Genomic DNA, 8,644 nt, shown 5'->3' on the forward strand with positions numbered 1-8,644 from the left:
ACATGGGTACAATGTGTGAAGCCCATTTCTGGTGTCCCCCGCCGTGATATTGCTGGAATATTGCTTAAAGCGGCGTAAAACCATACTCACTCACTATTACAGAAATAGAAAATATGATACATTTGATAAACAAAGCTATTTTATAAGTTGTTAGTACATAATTATTAAGATGTGCCATCGATGGGGGTTAAAGTAAAACTTTTGAAGCATTTCTTGTTGTACCGGTAGCACCTGCCATATTTTAAAAAAAGTAAGTTGTCTGACAACCGCACCCAGCAGTACTCCTGCCATACAACAAAGAGCATGTAAACATTCGAGCATGAACCATCAAATCGATTATTGATCAGTATGTCAAACAATCATTTACTTCCTTGTTGAAACACCACGCTGTCAACCAAGTCATCCAGCGCGACCATCCGATCAATTAAAGCAAAACACTTGTTAGTTGCAAATGGACCAGATCTATCCAGTGTTTGACAACATGAGCATTGATAAACACAATTGAGATACTTTGAACCAAGTCATCAAACCTGACTACACGATCCCTTTGGTGGCCTCTTAGGACAAGTGAAGCGTGGCATTAAACAACCCCTTTCATGTTAGGAGATTATGTTTGCTACACCTTTCGAAGTGAATGAAAAGTATGTTGGAGGGGATATGGTACGAAGTCTTAGTAAACTTGGAAATACTGGCTGATGTAAATTTTCACGAATTGTATTAAAGGAGATCTTTCAATAACAGACGTTAAAGACAAAAAAGTGTCCCGGGTGATGACTTTGTTATCTAAAAAGCAACAAACAACTGCCCTTATACCCGTAATCATCACGAATTCAGATTGAAATCCCCCTAAAGCCTACAGGCTGTACCTGTAACGTCACAGTGGAGAGACGATCGCCATTTTGTCTCGTTAACAGTATGTAATTCTACCTGACAATGAAGTGATTTTCCGTTATTCTCGGCATATTGAAGACGCAAACATGGGTATTGTGTGGACGTGGGGGTGTACTAGTTCATCAAACAAAAGTTTAAATCAAATAATTGGGAAGATTACCATGAAGCTTTTTCAATACCTGAACTCCATACCGCCCTTAAGCAAGCACATGACAATGCTTCAGGATCTGATCACATCCACTATCAGCTTCTGAAGCACCTACCTGAACCATGTTAAGAAACCCTTCTTCTGATTTTTGGATGAAATATGCATATCCGACAAATGTCCTTAATTTGTGGCCTGATGCCATACAATTATCTTGTGAAGGGTGACACGGCAGACACAATTTTATGGATAACAACTTCTTTAATACTGTGAGTGAGTGAGTTGGGTTTAACGCCGCTATTAACAGTATTCCAGTTATATCAAGGCGTGTCAGCTTTATTTGGGAGGAAAGCCCGAAGTGATGCAGGTCAGACGTTTACCACTTCGGTGAAACCCACGAGCACGGGTATGGTGCTGACAAACCTAGAAACATAATTGGGGAGAACCCGGGATTCGAACCCACAATCATACGTTTCTGGCGTGTCCAAGGGACGCAACTCTGCACAGCGAATCAGGGCTCCTCAGACGACTGGGCCACCCGTGCCCCCCTTTAATACTGTGAAAGCGACGTTTCAGTATAGATCCTTATACCGTTATATATGACCTATTTCCTTAACCACCTGCGTTTGCAAAACCGCATGATCAATAATCTATTAATATTGTACTTAGAAACCAATAATTTAATTATAAATATACAATGTGGTTTCCATAAAAACAGGAGTACTATCGATCATCTAGTTCGATTAGAATCATTCGTGAAGAATGCAATAATAACTAAACAACATGCTGTGTCTATATTTTATGATCTCGAAAAAGCATATGACACAACATGGAAGTACGGTATTTTTAAAGATATACATGACTTTGGATTGAGAGGCCGCTTGTCAAAATTTGTATCCTTTGAGCACGCCAGAAACCTATGATCGTGGGTTCGAATCCCGGTCGCCCGATTATGTTTCTAGGTTTGTCAGTACCATACCCGTGCCCGTTGGTTTCGCAGAAATGGTAAACGTCTCAGACCTGCATCACTTCAGGCTTTGCTACCACATTAAGCTGACATGCCGCGACATAACTGGAATACTGTTAAAAGAGAAGTCCTTATGTTGGCACTGAAGTGTGAAATATGTATGTATTTCAATTTAATGGTGGTTGTTGTCAATCAAATTAGTTGAGATTGTATATGATGAGTACTACACTACTGCCTAAAAGTTCATTCCCCTAACACGCGTTGAGAACGCGTGTAACACGCATGTGACACGGGTGCTCAACGGGTTGCACACGGGGTGAGCACCCGTTGCACACGGGTGTGCAACGGGTGTGCAGCGCGTGTGCAACCCGTTGCACACGCGTGTGCCACGCGTGTAACACGGGACCGGGTTCCAGTTGAAGTTGACAAAATTATCAAATGAATAGTGAGATAAAACAAAATAGTGAGATGTGAAATTTGAGTTAATGAGCGGCCATTGAGCTGTGTTCACCAGACCGTAAATACAAGGTCGGCCCGTCTTAATTAGTGTTCGGTTGTTAGACTTTTATGGCGTGAACCATTCCACTAGGGTCCCGTCTAGCCATTGTGGCTAGCCGACAGTAGAACAGTAGTGAATTTAGATGCGAGTTTATTGCTAGGGGAACCCCCGTGTTGACACGATTGTCGCGGGTTGGTAAATGTTCGCCATTAATAAAATGATTGTTTGTGGATTGCGAACATATTCATTTGCCCACACGAGTCATTCCATTTGATTGCAAATATAACGTTTTTCGTTCGCCAAATTTATGCTTTAGACAGTACAATTATGATATAGCCGTCACCACTACTAATGTCTCATTATTTCACGTAGGAATATGTCCCATTTCCCCACACCCCACTTTCTGTTTTGTATTTTGAAGAATAAATAAAAGAAGGTTTTGTGTGGGACACTTTTATACTAATTATAAGAGGATGTTGTAAATGAATATGAACAGCCATGCTGTCTGACTGTTGATAGAATTTGAGATCTTCACAATCACCGGGTGTGACCATGTAGACAGAATCTCGTTAGGGTTTGTAATTTTTACATTTGCCCAATGACCATAGTGAGTATTGCTGGGGATACCAAACGTAACAGTTTATTATTAGAGGTTGTGAGTACCTATACCACATGGATAGGATATATTTAGGATTTTAATCCTTCTTTGAGAGGCATTTAGAAGTTGGAGTACTACGTTAGGATAAGATTTATGGGTGACTTTAATCCTTTCTTTCTCTGTGGGTAATCCTTTCACGTTGATTGGAGGAAGTCACTCAACCAGGTCATGACAGGTCGTGAGTTTACTCACTAACTACTGTTAGCGTTTTTGGCATAACATCTTTTCTTGTATAAACATAGAAACGATGCTCACTCACTGTTAATCTTCTGCAGTTTGCTGGCAAAGTGGGGATAAACCTCAGTGTCAAAGACGATCAAACTTAGTTCGAATCCTTGTTTATATGTGACATCTCCCAAATGGGGACATGTTCATAAACTTGGCAAGTGATGATGAATTTTAATATTAATATTATTATTGTTTATGAAATTGTTAATAAAACTTTAATAAAATTGTGCTTCACTCTCACGAAAAATATATTGTCTGTGAGTAAATTTATATGTCACGTTTCATCGGCATTTTTCAGTGATATTGGGACTACATGAAACATGGCTGGTTTTACATTTCTGATACAGGTGCTTGACTGACTGAGTAGTTCATGATCAATTAGATATGTTTAAATCAGTCAAGTTTGCAACAATAGATGAATAAGTTGATACATTTGGACCGCAGTTACCGATTAACAACTTAAGACATAGAGACAGGGAGGAGATATATAACCAAACCTATGGTCCTGTTGAGACAGTTGATAGTTAAATGACAGTAACTAATTTGAACATTCCCCAGTAATATCATAAAATACATCATAACTCATAACAGTCCGAGAAACAGCTTCCATCCATATACCAGTATTGAAGGGACAATCGCTTTTGACAGTTTAAAAATAAACTCATCTTAAGGTGCTTGGCAAGTCAAAACTGACCTCCCTGAATATGTTGTTTAGGCTTGACAGCAACTATGCTTGTGGATTTCAGAGATAGACATGATTTGTTAGCTAGATGTTATTACAATAAGCGAAAAATGTCTTAAAAGTCCACAGTTTGTTTAATAGTACAAAAAGTGTGTTATAGATCTATCAACGTTTTTTTTATTGAACATAATATTTGCACTATATTGCTGTTAGCTGTAAATAATCTAGCCTCCCCATGTACGTAACTTACATATATTTATGTATGACCAGAACAGGAAATAAAGTTCTGGTAGATAGGTACCTCGGAGATTTAACGTGCGCTTTCCGACTTAAGCCTATCTCGCACACGGGGAAGCACTTATACTATTAGGGTAAAAAAGCGTAATGATTAAATAAAGAAGTGCACCCCCCAAAAAAAATAATAATATAAGTTTACAGCCTATTCTAATAAAGTTAAAGGGGTTGGGGTTTGGCTGGGTGGGAGTGGGTGATAAATGAATATTCAATAACATTGAAAAGTTTGGGCCGGGGGGGGGGGGGGGGGCAAGCGTGGCTGGCGAGCATGTGTGGCTAGAAGTCTAGCGGCGGTATCCTTCTAGTAGTCTCTTGGTCAGCTTCTCATCCTGGGGGTTGGGATTCTGGTAGAGACTCTTGGCAAGGAGGGCGGCGGTATTGGCGACGAGGTGGTTTGAGGTCGGTACGCCACTACTCTGGAAGAAGTGGTACAAGTCTGTGTAGTTTGTGATGTCGTACTCGATGTCCTGTCCCCCCTTCTTGTGCACCATGACGAAAGGGACTCCTTGTTTGGCGTAGAGATGTTCCTTTGGGGTGTGGATCTTGTCAACCTTGAGATCCGGCCGGGCCTTGTAGTGGTTGATCGGAATGTCTGACTTTTCCACTAGTAATTAAAGTTCTTTCGTATGACCTCTTTTATCCCTGCTGACGTTATCCTAATGTTCAATTTCAGTCTGCCTCACCAAGCGTAAGAAAGCATTGTACATGTTCTGATAAACCATACTGATGCAATTAAGCAAATGAATATTTGCTGTGGGCAAATATCTATTTTCTCTATATATATATTTGTGGATATGAAGCATTCTAGTTAATTGTGGATACACTGGGCAGACAGAATTGTGTTTATTTCCAGGCCATCCTGATCGTCGTTTACTACTATAAGGTGTATGTTTTGAGGCAATATCAAAGGCGCCGCACAGCATTTATTACATAACAGACGGGGTCGTCCGTTTTGCTTTAAACAACCACCCCACCCTGTCTGTAGGAGTTATATAATCGGTGCGCAAATAACTGTGTCAAGTCCACTGCCGGGCTGATGCGGTGTCAGTGTCAGCGATTAACATGAATGCTCAAATTATAGACCTGTAGCACTCACAAGTTGCTCAGCCAAAATATTTGAAAAGTGTATATTCAATTCTCTGATAACAGCAAATATAACCTTAGAAATAGATTCAACATACAAACAATCAAATGTAGAATACAGACCTATGCTTAATAATAATTTCTTCTGGATATGATCAACCTGCGGAACCCTCTATCCGATGAAGTAACTAATGCTCGCTCATTAAAAGAAATCAAATCATTAATTAATCGTTCTGATGCAATTACTAATAATTTTGACTTCAAATATTTTCATAAATCATGCCAAATTGTCCACTGTCGCCTTAGGCTCGGATGCAGTGACTTAAACGCTGATAAGTTTAGACGACATGTATCAGACATACCAGACTGCACTTGTGGATATCACCTTGAAGATGCAATTCACTTTTTCTATAACTGTCAAAAAATACGATAATATCAGAAACACTGTATTTCTACACACATGGGTATGGTCTAAAAATGATATTACGTGGCAGTAGTTAAGCAGTTCTACAAACATGACTCTTCTTAAATCAGTTCACGACATCATTGTCAAAAGCAAAAGGTTTGAGTAGCTTAATTTTATGCATGTAGTAAAGGAAAACTGCATTACCTTATTTCACCGACACCACTTGCTTCAGTGTATTGGCTTCGTGTATTTCATTTGTGCATTTTGTATGTTTATGTTCATCAGTCTCTTATATATATCCAGCTGTTTTTAAGTTGTTACCTGGAGAGGTATTACATAAGCAGGTTTTGCTTGTTTACCGATCCAGATTTCTTTTGAAATAAAAATACGTTTAAGCCAACACAGCTAACCCTAAAACACATGATTGTAAACTATTCAAAAAGGGGCACTAATCTCTGGCTTCTTCTCGGGTGTCGGACTCAAACTCAAACTCATTTATTCTTAGAATAACATGACATACAATTATCTACAATTTTTATTATGTACAATTTAACAAAAATAATAAAAATAGGATACGTGGATACTAATACAATTTACCAATTGTATCGTACACATTGTTAAGGAATTTAGACAGGCCTTTTAGATTTCATACACTGTTAGTGGTCATAATTTTCTTAAATGTTTGGAAACTTAAGATATTGCTTATTTAAGAGTTCATATCGCCGTTGGTGAAAAGCTTCACATTGGAATAAATAATGCAATTCATCTCCCACAGCGATAGATTCACAGAGTGGACACTGGCTGTCTTCCCTGGGAATGTTCAGCCATCGACCTGTTTCAACTGGTATTCCTTGGTTAGAAAGTTCTGACTTTAATTTTGAGAGCAGTAGATATTTCGCAAATGAAGGTTGATTCTTCAGGTAATACGACCTTTGGATTTCCGCTTGGGCTTTCTAGCTGCCGTGAGTCAATTTGCTCGTTAACGCAACCGAGCGTGACAAGAGACTGGGCTACCAGTCTGCAAGGACAGCTAAATAAGCTTACGCATTTTTGAAAACTGATTGGTTACCCGTGATCTATGAAGATTTCAACAAAGGGCGCATGGTAATTAATTTCTTCAGCCTAAACAAACAGACAAATAACGGCGAATAACGGTCTTTGGAAATACCCCTGATGGTTACAGTTTAATAATAAAAAAGTATCCTTGAGTGAAAGCATTTGCGGATTTCGGATTGCGTGGATGATACAATTACTAATCCCTTGTTGTCATCCACATTTTCTGGTATAACCCTACACTTGTGTATTTGTCGTAATTCACTTGCTGCTCAGTTAATGGATTTATAACATGTATACTTAGTTGTAGCACCACTCAGATTATAAAGGTTCAAATTTGGTCTTTCTTGTACCTGGGGTAATTTTTCAATCTAAATCCAGGTTTGAAGTGAGGTGGAATGTGAGTTATGTGATATGCACGTGGCAGCCCAGCAAGAGATGTATGGTTAGTTGCTTTACTTTTTTTGTAAATCAATTGATCATTCCCAGACATCAAAGGATCAACAGGAAATACGTTGATTGATTAATTACTGTTATCTTGCACAGTGGATATGTCAAAAGTAAGTGTTTACATGTGAAGGTAGGTTTACTAAACCTAGGCAATACACTCATATCATGGCGTGAAGTACAGATGTAAAAACAACATACTTTGTTCAAAGGGTAACCGATAATACACTGACTGGTTGTTCATTGTTATCTAACTCAATGTATGTTTTTAAGAACCGAGGACATTATAAAAATAGTTGTCACGTGGGCTTTCTCAGCTAACTTGGCACCTATGTGAAACAATTGAAACAAACTAAGTGATCAGTTAAGAAACAAACAGGGGTTATAATATTCGATACATTTAAATAACGTTTAAAAACGATATATTTAAATATTTTAATATATTTCATATATATTCCAAATATTGTTTCCAAATAATTATTATTAAAGTATTTGATTCTCACATAGACATTTGACGTCGAATAAGTATTTTTGTACAGCTGCAGACGCAATGGATATTGTTCCTTTATGTTGATATTCCCGGATACATTATAACTTTGGTAGGTTGTAATAATTATATTTGCATTTTGTTTTCATTCATTCGCTGCAGCTTTGAACAGAATCTTTCTTGTTCCTTTCCGTTTGGTTGGGAAGTTTTTCGATGCGCGATAGACGTTGTTTTCACAAGTATTTTCTTTTGTAAGCGTGTATATGTTACAGTCAATGTGTAAAATATGATTCACTCAGGCAATTTATTAAATATCTAAATATTTCAGTCATTTTACAAATTGACTGAATAATCCATTCATTTATTTAACCGACTGACTAAAAATGATAAAGACGATCAAAAGAGCTTAAACACATCACAATATATTAATTATGCTAAGAAAAGAAGCCCAACAATACAGAACTGTACTTGGTGATGATATTAAACATAAACAAATATTTGGAATTCGTTATCATATTAATAAAGATGGACATATTGTAAAATAAACTGAATATTTAGGCGTTTAATAAATTTCCTTAGTGAAATATGTTTACATTTTGAATGTAAACATATACACACGGTAAAATAAGCAATGTTCAGATGAAATATTTACTTTGTGTTGCAAGTCAAAATAGTGTACACAAAGATCGCACAATTACCAATCAAGTGACTTATCAAAACTGCATCACCATTACCGATGCTCCCCACAAATATACCTACATTTCCAAAAATGTATTTCATTTTTGTTGATCAATGTGACCATAC

This window comes from Haliotis rufescens, unplaced genomic scaffold (assembly GCF_023055435.1).
Source record: "Haliotis rufescens isolate VD_foot unplaced genomic scaffold, xgHalRufe1.0.p SCAF_24, whole genome shotgun sequence".
Lineage (NCBI taxonomy): Eukaryota > Metazoa > Mollusca > Gastropoda > Lepetellida > Haliotidae > Haliotis > Haliotis rufescens.